General features: G+C 43.5%; 1 protein-coding gene across 5 annotated transcripts in view; it reads right to left on the bottom strand.

Annotated features, from left to right (window-relative positions):
• Positions 1-8,396, bottom strand: part of RCBTB1 (RCC1 and BTB domain containing protein 1) — a 51,384-nt gene extending 42,988 nt beyond the window's left edge. For 2 of the 5 annotated variants that reach the window (XR_013345316.1, XM_077811203.1), the window contains exon 1: positions 8,241-8,354. The gene's annotated coding sequence lies outside the window, so the exon portion shown is untranslated. Of the gene's footprint in view, positions 1-8,240 lie in introns of all 5 variants that reach the window. The other 3 variants (XM_077811214.1, XM_077811223.1, XM_077811191.1) reach the window with 2 other exon arrangements.
• Between the last annotated feature and the right edge of the window lie 9,374 nt (positions 8,397-17,770).

Here is a 17,770-nt window from a genome sequence, read left to right as displayed (position 1 = left end):
GAAGATTCTGAACTTCATCCATGTATCAGATTCAGCATCGCACCTGAAGTGCACATTTAAAAATTACTGTACCAAAATATTCCTGGAAAAATAGCATATGAACAAGTTAATATTTTCATTCTAGGCCCTCTCAAAAGATCAAACTGATGGCAAGCAATGATAAAGTCCTCCAGATTCCAAATATCCATTTTCATTCTTGTCATCTGATCCACTGACAAACAAACAATTTAAAGTAAGAGTTTTCAGGACCTGCAATGCTTTGTGTTCCACTATGGCAGAACTAGCCAGCAGAAGGAGCATAAGTCCATTCACTCCATTCCCAGGGCTGTGATGACATCTTTGAAATGATCCAATGTACTAGTGCTCAAACAAGGACAAAAACAAAAAAGCCATGGTAATTTCAGCTCCACTGAAACACAAACAAATGAACAAAAGTGTTCACCAAACAAAAGGAGGAGACTGGCGGGGAATAAAGCTGAAGCGTTTACACATTGTCCTGAAAATAAAAAATTTTAAAAACATCAGAGAAGCTAAATCCAGTATCTTTATTAACATCTGGGGAGGAAAAAAACCCCCAGATATCCAGATTTGTACAGATTGAACAAATCTGAAAAGACTGAACTGCTCATGAATTCTTCTCGTTAGTTTACTTTTCACAACAACATTTTGCAAGCTGATTGTCACGGATGTGGAGAAGGATCATTTGGGCATTTAGGATTCCCTCTCCATCCCCTTACAAAGTCAATGCCAGAAATATTTACAAAATGCTTTCAACTGATTTTTTAAAACTATTCCTAACATTATTTTATAATAGAGATTAATTAAACTATACTTAAAAGGACACAATCAATTTAAACACACTTCTGCATGAAAATGGTGTACCTACTATCATTACAAGAAACACACCCAAGAGGACAAACTGAACAAGTTTAGAGAAAAACATTTCTAGTCTTAAAACTTATATGCTTTGAGCATTTGTTAGTGTATTGTTGGTATATCCACTTCCACTGTTTCCCTCAGTTGCACCCCAATCCTGCAACTGTTGTTCCTATATTCAAAGCTCTGCATCTGCAGAGAAAAATTGGGAGGGTCGGAATTTTAGTCAGTTTCCTCTAGTTGTATAGGTCTTTCATAAATTAACAGGGGAGAGAAACATCTTAAAAACCCAGAACAAAACAAAAACATGAAAATCTGGTTGTAAAACCGTAAGAGTTGGCAGTGGGACTCAAGAGCAAGTGCAGTAACTGAAACTTAACCAATTTTTAAAAAGAATTAAGTAGGGATACACCAACAAAAATGTGAAAATTCAAGCTTAAAGAGGGTCGGTCTCACACGTATGGCATTTCTTACTTTTGCCATTTTATAATAGCAACTTAAACATAAAGAAAGAGCAATAAGAACACAAAGATTGCCATTAGACATTTGAATCAGATATTTTTAAAGTGTGCAATTTCTCCTATACCACTAATTTATACTCTTTCCAAGTGTACTTGTTTGGTCTAAGGCTCTTTTGTGTTCCAAACATAAGCCTTACCATAAAGGCAGTTACTAGAATACAATCATATGTTTAAACCCCTGCACATTTCCGCTTTATTTTTAAATATCCTCCACTGACCAGTGTGGAGATGAAGTTTGTTAATTTTACACTGATTAAACATTCCTAACTATTTGCCTTGAGTAACTGCAAGATAGATAGATAGATAGATAAATAAAATGGGGTCAGCATTAGATCCTAGGTTATTATCTATAAACAGATATAACTGTTTTAACAGCTTTAACTATATAAAGTACTTAAGTACTATGTTGAATGCCAAACATTTTTATATAGTATTATGGCTACAATATGCTGATTTTTGTTTAGCTGAATCATCATTACTTCTGAAGCAGCTCAATTATCCTAAACAGCTCCTAAGACCGTATTGATTTCAATTTGGCTAAACACAGAGGAAGTAATTTTAAACTTATTGTTTGTCCCTTCTATGGATTGTTTTCCCAAGAAGATCAATGATGGATTTGGTTCTCAAAATGTACAGGTGTTTATTTACAATTACCTGAAATTTAGAAGGGTGCAATAACCCCTCTCTTATGTTACGTTCCTTCAAAAACTTTTGCGTTGCTCCATGACTTCTCCTAACCTCTGCTATGTAAATATGAGGGAGAGACAAGACTCTTTTTATATTTAATTTGTTAGGATCCTTTCATGTGCAATGAAAGCTATAATGATACAAATGTCATCTCTGCATTCACTCCTATACTAAGATTCTTTAAAAGTAGGATCCCAAAAACCTTTATATGAGGGAAAAAAATCCTGTTCCTTAGACTAAGGGTTTACATTAGAAAGGATCTGAAAACCTTAATTACCCACCTGAGTGGAAGTTTTACAACTCTGTCATGACTGCAAGAGATGGAAGGCGGTGGTCAACAACCACTGCATCACAGATGTCACTTGAAGAGACAGACTTATTACAGAAATGTCCAAAGTCCAAATTTCTCAAGAAATTAGATCTCTATTTCCATGGAGCAGGAAAGAAGGATGAGCTGAACAAAAATATTTAGCTAGCAGACACTGTGATAGTTGGTAGGGGAAGAAAAAGTGTTGGAAGGAAACTTCCAGCATAAATGAAAAATTCAAGCATGTTATCAATCTAAGTACCAGCACTATAGAAAGCAAACACTTATAGATTCATAGATTCATAGATATTTAGGTCAGAAGGGACCATTATGATCATCTAGTCTGACCTCCTGCACAACGCAGGCCACAGAATTTCACCCACCACTCTTACAAAAAAAAACCTCACACCTATATCTGTGCTATTGAAGTCCTCAAATTGTAGTTTAAAGACCTCAAGGAGCAGAGAATCCTCCAGCAAGTGACCCGTGCCCCATGCTACAGAGGAAGGCGAAAAACCTCCAGGGCCTCTTCCAATCTGCCCTGGAGGAAAATTCCTTCCCGACCCCAAATATGGCGATCAGCTAAACCCTGAGCATATGGGCAAGATTCATCAGCCAGATACTACAGAAAATTCTTTCCCAGGTAACTTGGACCTTACCCCATCTAAAACCCATCACAGGCCATTGGGCCTATTTACCATGAATATTTAATTACCAAAACCATGTTATCCCATCATACCATCTCCTCCATAAACTTATCGAGTTTAATCTTAAAGCAAGATAGATCTTTTGCCCCCACTACTTCCCTCGGAAGGCTATTCCAAAACTTCACTCCTCTGATGGTTAGAAACCTTCGTCTAATTTCTAATCTAAATTTCCTAGTGGCCAGTTTATATCCATTTGTTCTTGTGTCCACATTGGTACTGAGTTTAAATAATTCCTCTCCCTCTCTGGTATTTATCCCTCTGATATATTTATAGAGAGCAATCATATCTCCCCTCAGCCTTCTTTTAGTTAGGCTAAACAAGCCAAGCTCCCTGAGTCTCCTTTCATAAGACAAGTTTTCCATTCCTCGGATCATCCTAGTAGCCCTTCTCTGTACCTGTTCCAGTTTGAATTCATCCTTCTTAAACATGGGAGACCAGAACTGCACACAGTACTCCAGGTGAGGTCTCACCAGTGCCTTATATAACGGTACTAAAACCTCCTTATCCCTACTGGAAATACCTCTCCTGATGCATCCCAAGATGACATTAGCTTTTTTCACAGCCATATCACATTGGCAGCTCATAGTCATCCTATGATCAACCAATACTCCAAGGTCCTTTTCCTCCTCCGTTACTTCTAGTTGATGCGTCCCTAGCTTATAACTAAAATTCTTGTTATTAATCCCTAAATGCATGACCTTACACTTCTCACTATTAAATTTCATCCTATTCCTATTACTCCAGTTTACAAGGTCATCCAGATCCTCCTGTAGGGTATCCCTGTCCTTCTCTAAATTAGCAATACCTCCCAGCTTTGTATCATCTGCAAACTTTATTAGCACACTCCCACTTTTTGTGCCCAGGTCAGTAATAAAAAGATTAAATAAGATTGGTCCCAAAACCGATCCCTGAGGAACTCCACTGGTAACCTCCCTCCAACTTGACAGTTCACCTTTCAGTAGGACCCGTTGTAGTCTCCCCTTTAACCAATTCCCTATCCACCTTTCAATATTCCTATTGATGCCCATCTTATCCAATTTAACTAATAATTCCCCATGTGGCACCGTATCAAACGCCTTACTAAAATCTAAGTAAATTAGATCCACTGCGTTTCCTTTATCTAAAAAATCTGTTACTTTCTCAAAGAAGGAGATCAGGTTGGTTTGGCACGATCTACCTTTTGTAAAACCATGTTGTATTTTGTCCCAATTACCATTGACTTCAATGTCCTTAACTACCTTCTCCTTCAAAATTTTTTCCAAGACCTTGCATACTACAGATGTCAAACTAACAGGCCTATAATTACTTGGATCACTTTTTTTCCCTTTCTTAAAAATAGGAACTATGTTAGCAATCCTCCAATCATACGGTACAACCCCTGAGTTTACAGATTCATTAAAAATTCTTGCTAATGGGCTTGCAATTTCTTGTGCCAATTCTTTTAATATTCTTGGATGAAGATTATCTGGGCCCCCCGATTTAGTCCCATTAAGCTGTTTGAGTTTCGCTTCTACCTCAGATATGGTGATGTCTACCTCCATATCCTCATTCCCATTTATCATGCTACCATTATCCCTAAGATCCTCTTTAGTCTTATTAAAGACTGAGGCAAAGTATTTGTTTAGATATTGGGCCATGCCTAGATTATCCTTGACCTCCACTCCATCCTCAGTTTTTAGCGGTCCCACTTCTTCTTTCTTTGTTTTCTTCCTATTTATATGACTATAGAACCTTTTACTATTGGTTTTAATTCCCTTTGCAAGGTCCAACTCTACTTGACTTTTAGCCTGTCTCACTTTATCCCTACATATTCTGACCTCAATAAGGTAGCTTGCCTTACTGATCCCTCCCTTCTTCCACTCCCTATATGCTTTCTGCTTTTTCTTAATTACCTCTCTAAGATGCTTGCTCATCCAGCTTGGTCTACAACTCCTGCCTATGAATTTTTTCCCCTTTCTTGGGATGCAGGCTTCCGATAGCTTCTGCAGCTTTAATTTAAAATAATCCCAGGCCTCCTCTACCTTTAAACCCATAAATTCTTCAGTCCAATCCACTTCCCTAACTAATTTCCTTAATTTTTGAAAGTCAGCCCTTTTGAAATCAAAAACCTTAGTTGCAGATTTATTTTTGTTAATCCTTCCATTCAGTTTGAACTGAATTAGCTCATGATCACTTGAGCCAAGATTATCCCCTACAACCATTTCCTCTATGAGGTCCTCATTACTCACCAAGACCAAATCTAAAATAGCATCCCCTCTAGTCGGTTCAGCAACTACTTGCTGAAGGAATCCATCAGCTATCGCATCTAGGAAAATCTGAGCCCTATTATTATTACTAGCACTCGTCCTCCAGTCTATATCTGGGAAGTTAAAGTCTCCCATGATCACACAGTTTCCATTAGTATTTACTTTATTAAAAACATTAAAAAGGGCTCTATCCATATCCAAATTAGATCCCGGCGGTCTATAGCACACCCCAAGCACTATCCCAGGGGAGGCTCTAATAGTTTTCTTCCCCAATTTAATTTTTGCCCAGACAGACTCAGTCATATCCATTTCATCGCTTCTTATTTCTTTACATTCTATCTCATCATTGATATACAGTGCTACTCCACCACCTTTACCTTTATTTCGGTCTTTCCTAAACAGCACTTATTTCATTTAAAAAGCATCTGTGCTCATAGGATTAGAGTAAGAATCCTATGATGGTGGAATCTCCATCCTTAGAGGTTTTTAAGGCCTAGCTTGACAAAGCCCTGCTGGGATGATTTTGTTGGGGTTGGTCCTGCTTTGAGCAGGGGGTTGGACTAGATGACCTCCTGAGGTCTCTTCCAACCCTAATCTTCTATGACTCTAAGACACTTGCATACCAGGAACAAGGGAACAACCTCCCAGGACTTTTGTAACCCTACACTCTTATATGGCTCTTTGGTGAAAAAGTTATATGCTTCTATACTGGCTAATACAGTTCAGAGTCTGTACAGTAAATATAATGGTTTCTTTATCTTATACAACAGCAATACTCTAAATTATGACATATTTCATTATCTTTACTACTCAAATTTGAAAATAATAATAATATAGCTTAACCAATTTATGAGCATAAATATTTGAGCTCAAATAAACTGGTTAGTCTCTAAGGTGCCACAAGTACTCCTTTTCTTTTTGCAAATACAGACTAACACGGCTATTACTCTGAAACCTGAATAATATAGCTATCACAGCAAAATAACATGGTTGTTAGTGTCAAGTACCTTTCTGTGACTAATTACCAGTTTTACTCTCTTCGGTACTGAATCAAGTACCTACTCCTTTCAGAAAACATTCCTAGAGTAACAACTTTCAGAGTGGTAGCCATGTTAATCTGTATCAGCAAAAACAACAAGGAGTCCTTGTGGCACCTTACAGACTAACAAATTTATTTGGGAATAAACTTTTGTGCGCTAAAACCCTCTTCGTCAGATGCATGGAGCCTGATGAAGTGGGTTTTAGCCCACGAAAGTTTATGCCCAAATAAATTGGTTAGTCTGTAAGGTGCTATATGTATTCCTCAAGTAGTGTGTTCTGACACATTAAGTATTTCCTGATCTTTCCTTCAGGTAATCACTGGAGAATTACTCAGGTTTCTGCCAGAAGCTGGCTTACTAGTGTTCTGCAATGCCATCCAGCTAATCCCAGTTTGATTGCTGGCCTATTCCTTTATAAATTAAGAGTACTGCAGTCATAAAACATTCATCCCTTAAGGGTGAAGAAGTTATTTATGTCATCCATCTATGGAGATGCATTAACAAGTACTGAAGAATCCTGTGGAGTTCTCTGAAGAAAGAAGGGTTCAAGAACTGAGGTCCTTGATGGAGAGAAAGGTAAAGTGGGAGGCAGGAGAGAACAGAAAGGGCAGTACTTAAAGTTCAATGAGGGAAGTGGAGGACACCCCAGAAAAACATGAGAGATTTCATAAGACAGTCACATTCCAAAAAAGTGCAAGGAATTAAAACAAGTATTTTAAACTCTAAGAGCATTCAGTCTTACAGTGCAGTGAAAGGGTAAAGGCTGTCACTTCATCTTTAACTCACTCCTGTTATATCCAAGGTAGCACAATTCTCTATTTATGGGGGAGATATCAGAACAGTGCATGGCTTGACATACCATATACGCTAAAATGGCTACACAATACAGGATAGCTGCAGTGCCCTAGGCAGAGCATCAGCCTTAATTTCAATTTGAATGTCATGGAGTTCAGGGTTTAAGTCAACTATATCACACGAACCCAAGTTCTTGTTTTTTTCTTTTGTGGCAGTCTCAAAGAGAGCCCTGTGCATTAACAGATATTTGCTCACCCATGAGCTTAAGCACAAAGCTCTGTAAACTGTTTTTCATTCCCCTTTTTCCTAAGTTTTACTGGAGCACCCAAGAAACAGCAAGAACTAGTTCAGATCCAAAGCAAACACCCCCTCTTACATGTCTCCCGCAGAAATTTGGGGGGGGGGGGAGAGGTGCAACCCACCCAAACCCCCAGGTAGAGAAAAGGCGCCTCCAGCGCTGACCCGCCAGACATAGACCGTTCAACCTGCTCCACCGCGGCGCCCGCCCGGGAGTCGCTCCGGAGCATCTGTAACAACCAGGTCCCGGCCCGCGGGAGCCGGAGCACAGCAGCGCTGAAATGCAGCCACCTCTGGGGAGAGCAGCCAAGGCCAGGAGGGAGCTATAGACAAGGCACCAGGCAAGGACCAGCCCCCACACAGAGCCATGGGGGGCGGAGGGGGGGGGGGGGAGATCAGCCCCCACACAGAGCAACCCGGGGTCAAAGGCTCTGCCCTCCGCAGCTACCCGCCCAATCACCCCCCTTTCCCACGCTCTCCCCACCATCACCCCAGACTTCCCCTCCACCCCGAAACCCCCGCTAGGGCAGAGCGCGGCCCGGCCGCAGCCACCGCTACACAAACGCAAAGCAAGCAGTTGTTGCTTAGGACCCCGAGCAGCCTGGGGGTGGGGAGGGGGGGTATTAATCTGTGCTGCATGCAGAGGGCCCCCCCCCCCACTAGTTACTATCCCTGCTCAGGGCCGCCCGCGGGTTCGCAGCGGCGCTGGGCCGGTCCCGTTACCGGCGCTAGGAAGCCGCAGCAGCCCGCACCCCGCCGGATACCTGAAAATGAGCTAGGAGCGTCCTGCTCGGCCGAGCCCCGGCCCGCGGCGGGGGGCAGGGTCGCTGCTGCCCCGAACCCGCCACGAGGCACCTGGAAGCTGCCACCCCGGCAGCGCGCGGAGCAGGAGGCTGAGAGCCTGGGGGACGCTGCCGCGACCGGTCCAGATCACACGACGGGAGGGGGCGAGAAACCCAACACTCGTCACGTGCTCCCAGAACCCCGCCCCTTTCCCTGTTCGGGATCCGGCTGCAAGGAACCGAACTCCTTCTCCGGGGTCTCACGCGGAGAATGACAGGTCCCGCCCACTCTCACCGCCCATTGGGTGCTTGCCCCGGCCTCAGAAGCGGACGAGACTGAGGCGCTGCGCTCTGATTGGCCGGCGGTGTCAGGCTCTGACAAACCTTAAAGCAAGAGCGTAACGGACCGCCTCTCCGCATGCGCCGTGGTTGTTATGTAGTCGGGAGCCCGGAAGCAATGTCTCCGCGCCACCGTCGCCGCGCGGGGAGCCCGCGAGCTGGCCAGGGGCAGAGCGCGCCGGGCGCGTAACCCTTGCCCCTCCCCCCGCGCTCGCCCGGCGGGGAGGGGCGCCCCCAGTTCCCCGCGGGGGGGGACACGGGCTGGAGGGGCGGGTGGGGGAAGCCCGGGATGGGGCGGGCGCCTACCAGGTGGTGTTTCCGGAGCCCTTCAGACGCTCCGCGCGGCAGCCCCGGGGCCGGAGGGGCGCTCGCCATCTCCCTGGGCGCCCCGGTCAGGAAGGGCCTGCCCCACGTCGCACGGCAGGGCTTGGCTGTGGCCAGCCCTTTGCCCTGCGGCTGGAGTTGCCGTGGGGAAAGCGGGCTGCACTGAGCCGGCTTTGTCTGCCGGCGCTTCCTACTCCCGGAACAGCTCTCCTGCTGGGCGCGGGGTTGCTATGCAAACAGCCTGGGCAAGAGCAAAGAGACTGAAGGAGGCTTGGCTTCCTCTGCAGTGAGAAGTTAGCAGCCTTCGACCTCGAGCGGAGCTCAGTAACGTCGTATAGCATCAGCAACATTGCGTTTGCTTACTTAGAAAGTTAACATTTTCTAAAACTAAGAACCCAGTGACATACCCCAGGATACAATCTGGAGTGATGGAGAGCTGTGTCCCCTCAGTTCTCCAACACGGGGTGCCTTTCTCACTGCTCAACTGAGAGAGCAACCACTCCTGGTCTGCTCACACAGCCTCCAACATGTAAATCACTCAGCTATATTGTAAAAGTCCGGTTGCCAGCAACTCTTGAATTTCACTGCAAGGCAGCACGAGCAAACTCCCAGTCCCAGACTTTCCCCCAGAAATGTATGTCTTATACTTCCGAGCAACCTTCTGGACACTACACGCTCATATGAAGTCCATCATTTAATTAATAGAAAATTATATACAGAAATCCGGTTATCCCAAATGAAGTTTCCCAAACACTTCAGTCCAAACACACCAGTTTAGATAATACATTTGTTTTAACTACAGAAAGATAGATTTTAAGTGATTACAAATAAAGAATGATTAGGGGACTGGAACACATGACTTATGAGGAGAGGCTGAGGGAATTGGGATTGTTTAGTCTGCGGAAGAGAAGAATGAGGAGGGATTTGATAGCTACTTTCAACTACCTGAAAGGGGGTTCCAAAGAGGATGGATCTAGACTGTGCCAGTGGTAACTGATGACAGAACAAGGAGTAATGGTCTCAAGTTGCAGTGGGGGAGATTTAGGGTGGATGTTAGGAAAAAACTTTTTCACTAGGAGGGTGGTGAAGCACTGGAATGGGTTACCTAGGGAGGTGGTGGAATCCCCCTCCTTATAGGTTTTTAAGGTCAGGCTTGACAAAGCCCTGGCTGGGTTGATTTAGTAGGGGGTTGGTCCTGCTTCGAGCAGGGGGTTGGACTAGATGACCTCCTGAGGTCCCTTCCAACCCTGATATTCTATGATTCTAAATAAAAAGGTAAAATGCAACTAATATCTAACTTAACAAGCTAAGTGAATTTTAAGCAAAGGTCTCTCTCACCATAAGTTCCAACAGTCTTAACTGGCTGAATCCTTCAGTCAGGATCTCCCCCCTTCCCCGTGCTGCTTCCTTTCAAGTGCTGATGCCATTAGTATAGAGAAAGGGAAGGATGATTTGGGGTGTCTGCCCTCTCCTCTAAGAGCACTTTGTCTTGCACAAGAATCATCTGGGGAAAGTCTGTGTGGACAGGAACCTTAAGGTGCTTCTTTATCAAAATGTAGACTTTTTGCCTACACCCTCTTTCCTGTGGAAGACTGGCCACTGAATCAGATGATGGTCCACTTGATCTTGAGACGTTGATTAGCCTTTTGTCTCTGGGGAACTGGTGGGCGACTGCCCTCCAAAACATGGCTTAGTAATATCATATAGTGGAATCAGATTTTACATACAGCCACACATTTTACCAGAACCATAATGATCAGCAAATAATATGTTTTAAAATGATACTTCATAGGGCATACTTTTTGTAAAAAGTATCAGTCCTATAAGGGGGTGAAATAGGGGTACCCTCCCTGCAAGCAACATGATTATTCCCACCTGCCCCACATCTTGAGTAGCATGTCCCTTCACTGCTGCAGCTTATGGCTCAGTACACTCACCCCCATACCTGTAGCTACCCAGCTGTTGTAGGACGGCCTATGGATTTTCACTTGTTCTAAACATCTCTTTGAAGAATAAAGGTGTCAAAATGTTCAGCTAATACAATGATACAATGTTATTGAGCATTCTTGGACAAAATAACACTTTTGTGGTTCTTTTTCAAATTTGTTGTAGAAGGGAGAAAATATTTGAAAACAAACTAGAAGGAGCTCTCCTATTGACATAGTGCTGTGCACTCTACCACTTATGCTGGCGTAATTTGTGTCGCTCAAAGGGGTGGAATATTCACACCCCCTGAGCGACATACATTTTGCCGACTTAAGTGGTAGTGTAGACATAGCCTATGAAATCTAGTACTACAATTTGGATGTCTATTCAGCTTGAAGGTGTGTTATTAACAATTAAGTGCATAGGGCAGTATTGGCCATTGCTTGTTTATTCAAACATCTGACTGCATTTGTTTGAAATTCTAGGCATAATACAGCTATAGATGGAATCAATGCCATGGTCATATATAGTGCCCATCTATAGAAAGGGAAATAAGGACAACCCAGGGAATTACAAACCAGTCAGCTTAACTTCTGTACCCGGAAAAATAATGGAGCAAATAAGTAAGCAATCAATTTGCAAAACATCTAGAAGATAAAAAGGTGATAAGTAACAGTCAGCATGGATTTGTCAAGAACAAATTGTGTCAAACCAACCGGATAGCTTTCTTTGACAGTGTAACAAGTCTTGGGGGGGGGGGGGGGGAGAAATGGATGTGGTATAGCTTGACTTTAGTAAAACTTTTGATACTGTCTCGCATGACCTTTTCATAAACAAACTAGGGAAATTAAACCTAGATGGAGCTACTATAAGGTGGGTGCAAAACTGTTTGGGAAACCAATCCCAGAGAGTAGTTATCAGTGGTTCACAGTCATGCTGGAAGGACACAGCGAGTGCGGTCCCACACAGATGAGTTATGAGTCTGGTTCTGTTCAGTATCTTCATCAATGATTTAGATAATGGCATAGAGAGTACATTTATCAAGTTTGGATGATACCAAGATGGGAGGGGTTGCAAGTGCTTTGGAGGATAGGATTAAAATTAGGGTCATCAAGTGATTAAAAAGATTAATCACCCTCACCTGCTGCCCCAATCCAGAGCCTTCACCCAGCAACCAATCTCCCTCCCAGAGCCTGCAACCCAATCCCCTGCCCCAGCCCAGGGCCTGCACCCCAGACCTCTTCCCCCCACCCAAACTCCCTCCCAGAGCCTTAGGCAGGTGGGGGGTGGAGTTTGGGAGGGGGCAGGTTCTGGGCACCACCAAAATTTCTACAAACCTGCCACCCCTGGTAGCTGGTGTTGCAAGATATTTACGTGCCATACGTGCTACAGATTCATATGTCCCTTCATGCTTCAACCACCATTCCAGAGGACATGCTTCCATGCTATTGATGGGTTCTGCTTGATGATAATCCAGAGCAGAGCAGACTGACGCATGTTCATTTTCATCATCTGAGTCAGATGCCACCAGCAGAAGGTTGATTTTCTGTAGTTTCCGCATCAGAGTGTTGCTCTTTTAAGTCTTCTGAAAGCATGCTCCACACCTCGTCCCTCTCAGATTTTGGGCAGCACTTCAGATTCTTAAACCCTGGGTTGAGTACTGTAGCTATTTTTACAAATCTCACATTGGTACCTTTGCATTTGTCAAATCTGCTGTGAAAGTGTTCTTAAAACGAATATGTGCTGGCTGGGTCATCATCCAAGACTGCTATAACATGAAATATATGGCAGCATGCAGGTAAAATAGAGCAGGAGACATACAATTTTTCCCCAAAGGAGTACAGTCACAAATCTAATTGACGCATTCTTTTTTTAACGAGCATGATCAGCATGGAAGCATGTCCTCTGGAACGGTGGCTGAAGCATGAATGGGCATACAAATGTTTAGCGTGGCATGTAAATATCTTGCAATGCCGGCTACAAAAAGTGCCATGTGAACACCTGTTCTCACTTTCAGGTGACATTGTAAATAAGAAGCAGGCAGCAGTATCTCCCGTAAATGTAAACAAACTTGTTTGTCTTAGCGATTGGCAGAAGTAGGACTGAGTGGACTTGTAGGCTCTAAAGCTTTACCCTGTTGTGTTTTTGAGTGCAGTTATGTAACCAAAAAAAAAAAAAAAAAAATCTGCATTTGTAAGTTACACTTTCACAATAAAGAGATTGCACTTCAGTACTTGTATGAGGCAAATTGAAAAATACTGTTTCTTTTGTTTATCATTTTTACAGTACATATATTTATAATCAAATAATATAAATTGAGCACTTTGTATTGTGTTGTAATTGAAATCAATACTGAAAATGTAGGAAAAATTCCAAAAATATTTAATCGCACTTATAACAATTGAAATTTCTTAATCGCAGTTAATTTTTTTGAGTTAATCACATGAGTTAACTGTGATTAATTGACAGCCCTAATTAAAATTCAAAATGATCTGGACAAACTGGAGGAATAGTCTGAAGTAAATAGGATGAAATTCAATAAGGACAAATGCAAAGTACTCCATTTAGGAAGGAACAATCAGTTGCACACATACAAAATGGGAAATGACTGCCTAGGATGGAGTACTGCGGAAAGGGATCTGGGAATCAACAGTGTAACACTGTTGCAAAAAAAGCAAACATCATTCTGGGATGTATTAACAGGAGTGTTGTAAGCAAGTCACAAGAAGTAATTCTTCCGCTCTACTCTCCACTGATTAGGCCTCAGTTATAGTGTTGTGTCCAGTTCTGGGCACCACATTTCAGGAAAGATGTGGACAAATTGGAGAGAGTCCAGAGAAGAGCAACAAAAATTATTAAATGTCTAGAAAACATGACCTATGAGGGAAGATTGAAAAAATTGGGTTTGTTTAGTCTGGAAAAGAGAAGACTGAGAGGGGACATGATAATAGGTTTCAGGTACGTAAAAGGTTGTTACAAGGAGGAGAGAGAAAAAAAATTTCTTAACCTCTGAGGATAGGACAAGCAGCAACAGGCGTAAATTGCAGCAAGGGCGGTTTAGGTTGGACATTAGGAAAAACATCCTAACTGTCAGGGTGCTTAAGCACTGGAATAAATTGCTAAGAGAGGTTGTGGAATCTCCATCATTGGAGATTTTTAAGAGCAGGTTAGACAAACGCCTGTCAGGGATGGTCTAGATAATACTGAGTCCTGCCACGAGCGCAGGGGACTGGACTAGGTGACCTCTCAAAGTCCCTTCCAGTCCTATGATTCTTAGTCCAGTATCCTGTTTCAGACAGCAACCAGTACCGGATTCTTCAGAGGAAGATGTAAGATACTCTGCAGCAGGTAGATGTAATATAATCATTGTAATACAGCTCACGAAACAGGACATCTGAACATGAGCTATACCTGTAAATCTTAAAGGATAGAAGGACCTCTACAACCTTCTCTCAGCCCCCTTCTCTCTTGGATCCTTCAGTGAGTCCCCAATCAAACCCTCTTCCCTATGGAAAGTAGGTGGATGTTGCAGGATGCCGTGAAGGTCTCCAAATCCAGGTTCTGCCATATAGAGTGCACTGCAATAGTCTAACCTTGGGAAGTTCCACCTCCAAGAGAAAAGGACACAACCTACTTACTATTTATAAAGCAGCAGAGCCTATGCTCCATTGTGCTAGGCACTGTACACATTTACAACAAAAAGACTGTCCCTTTCTGAAAGAGTCTATTTACCAAGATTATGCTTGCTCCCTAAATTGGTCTTCTAGCCTCATTGCCATCATTACTCCATAGCTCCAAGAATTTATTTCTTTTTCCACTCCCATGCTTTTTGGTCACACATGGGATAACAAATGTTTTACCCCCTTTTTAATCTGCTATTTTCTGCTGCTGAATATGTGCACTTTGTCATATACACAGAGATTCTCCCAGATTAAGCTTAAAGTGTGGCAAATAAACCAAAGATCTAGATTTTGGAGTGAGATAGGTCTTTTATTCCTGTAAAACTAGGATACCCTAGCCATTGTGAAGAGCTTGGTATAATGGAGATAAGAAATTAATGTTGTGTTTTTATCCTAGTCCACATCCAAAACCACTGCATGATTATCAGCTTCTGCTCATGAGGGACCTGGGACTGTAATTACACTAGTATTTGGGATCCCAATTGAAGTACATTACTAGTGATTTGAAGGGAAAATTTACATAACTCCTGCCAGGCTGTAGCCAATTATATTTGTCTCTCACAGACACAGCAAGCCTCACACTTATACAAACTTTTAGCAAAGAAATAAACATGATCTGTAAATAATGGCTTTTAAACTTCATTAAATAAAAACAGATCAAAAAGCCACTAATTGTTCTTGATTTCCCTGTAGAAACCAAACTACAGTGTAAGCAATTCTCCATTTTTGTACCTCTGATGTGAAGCCTCCCTTCTTATTTATCAGATTTAGGTGCCAGTCCTGCACTGAGCTTTGCATGTGCACAGGATTCTGCCTACACAGACTTCACTGTTGGATTGTAGACTTAGGCCTTATTCACACTACACAGTTTTGTGGACAAAACAGTGGAGGTGTATGCATAACAATGTTCCTCCCACTGATTTAACTGACTGCTACACCAACCTAATAAAATCACCTCAACGAGCAGAATAGATCTTTTTCTGACAAAGTTAGAGCGATGCAGTGTCAGTGTGGACACTGCACTTGCTTATGTCGCCCTAAGTGGCCTCCAGGAGGTGTCCCACAATTCCCATCATGACCGCTCTGGTAAGCAGTTTCTATTCTGCTGCCCTATAGCCAGGTATACAGGCATGTGCCCCTCCTGCTTTAAGCCCCAGGAATTTTTGAAATTCCACTTCCTGTTTACTCAGCGTGGACAGCACACATTGCATCTTCCCAGCTGACCATGCTGACTTTCTGCAGCAAATGGGCTCCCATGTGGAGTACACTGGAGTTACTGGATCTGTGGGGAGAAGAGGCTGTACAGTCACAGCTCCGATACAGCCATAGGAACTTTGACACTGATGAGCAGATTGCTTGTGGCACAGATGAGAAGGGGCATGAAAGGGACATGCAGCAGTTCCATGCTAAGATCAAGGAGCTGAGGCAGGCACACCAGAAGGCAAAGGAGGCCGACCATTGCTCTGGTGCAGTGCCAAAAACATGCCACTTCTACAAGGAGCTGCATGCCATCCTCAGCAGCGACACCACCTCCACAGCCAAGAGCCCTGTGGATACCTGGGGGAGACCGGAGGCAGCAGCCAGCAGAGTCAACCCTGGGGATGAAGTGATGGACGAGGAGGCCAAGTTGGAGGAGGATGTGGGACAGACAACAGGCTTGTCCGGTGGCGTGGCGAGCCAGGACCTCTTTGTGACTCCAGAGGGGTCTAGCCAGTCCCAGCAGTCTGGCTCTGACATTCCTGAAGCAGGGAGGGGAGCTCCAGTAAGTACTTATTTTTCTTTGATAGTGCATGGTAGGATGAGTTAAAGGTATCCTTTATTTGGTTACATGGTGCACGTGGGAGAAGGGATCAAAGTTAACAAGACTAAGTACTGTTTGCATCTGTTTCACATTCCCCTATACAGCAGGGCCCTGTGGAAAAGTTTGTTAATGGACACTGAGATCTCCTGGGAATCCTTCATAGAGATCACTAGGAAACTTTCTCGCAGATACTCTGCAATCCTCTGCTGAAGACTCCTTAGCAGAGTTGCTTTGTTTCTTCCCCCATTGTAGGAAATTTTGCCATGCCAATCTGCATTTAGGGAATCCCATTGCCACAAAGCCATCCACTATTTCCCACACATTGCCCAGAGTCTCAGTCCTTCATAGCAGGATGTGATTAATAGCCCTACAAACTTGTATCACAGCAACCCCTGTGGTGGACTTCCCAACTCCAAACTGATTCACAACTGACTGGTAGCAGTTTGGAGTTGCTAGCTTCCACACAGCGATCAGCACGTGCTTTCCCACCGTAAGGGCAGCTCTCATTTTGATGTCCTTGTGACACAGGGCAGGGGTGAGCTCTGCAGAGTGTTCAAGGTGGCTTTGTGCATATGAAAGTTTTGCAGCCACTGCTCATCATCCCATACCTGCATCACAATCTATTTCCTGAGCCCAATAACCACAGTCCACTGTGTGCAGCTGCTGCTTCATAAATGCCAACATCAATCTTGAATTGTGTCTTTCCATAGTACACAGCAGGGCAGGCAGCACAGATTCCTGTTCAGATTCTCAGCTCATGAAATACTGCAGGATCAGCCGCATTGTGTTCATAACACTTATCACAAGACTGGTGAGTTGTGCAGGATCCATGCTTTCAGGCAGAGATGGCAGGCATAAGGTTTACAGGGGCAGTTGAAAAACAGTGTGAAATGCAGTTGGAAGCCCTTAGAATTATGGGACGGAGAAAATTGCATCATGGGACGGTGCGCTGCAATCCATTCCCAGAACTCCTAGTGGGAGAAAGTGGCGATTGGCACAGTGGGATAGCTATCCATGGTGCTCTGCTCTCGGTGCTAGAGGACCGACTGTGGATGTGCTCCACTGACACAAGGAGTGTTGTTTGAACATGCACAAGTGATGTAATTACAGCGGTTTACGATCGTTGACTTAACTCTGTAGTATAGACATGGTCTCAGAAATCAAAGGGATGTGCTCAGGCTGTTGATCATGCCATATTAACAGGCGATCATTTTTCAAAAAAATGTACATCATCTGATTTTAGTACCAACACATAGTAGAGCTTATGATATATTCCAGGCTAGCCCTAGGCAAGGCATCTCTGTGGATCCTTTGGCAATTTTCTAGGGCCTCAAAGTGGAAATAGGACCGAAGTATGTTTAGCTTTCATAGTCTCATGGCGCATGTAGGAAAGGCTCTGTGTTTTTAGGAGCTGTACATGACTTTGGACTAACCCGGATTGA

Source organism: Eretmochelys imbricata, chromosome 1 (assembly GCF_965152235.1).
Source record: "Eretmochelys imbricata isolate rEreImb1 chromosome 1, rEreImb1.hap1, whole genome shotgun sequence".
Lineage (NCBI taxonomy): Eukaryota > Metazoa > Chordata > Testudines > Cheloniidae > Eretmochelys > Eretmochelys imbricata.
The sequence above is the reverse complement of the archived record's forward strand: the minus strand, read 5'-3'. Positions and strand labels throughout refer to the sequence as shown.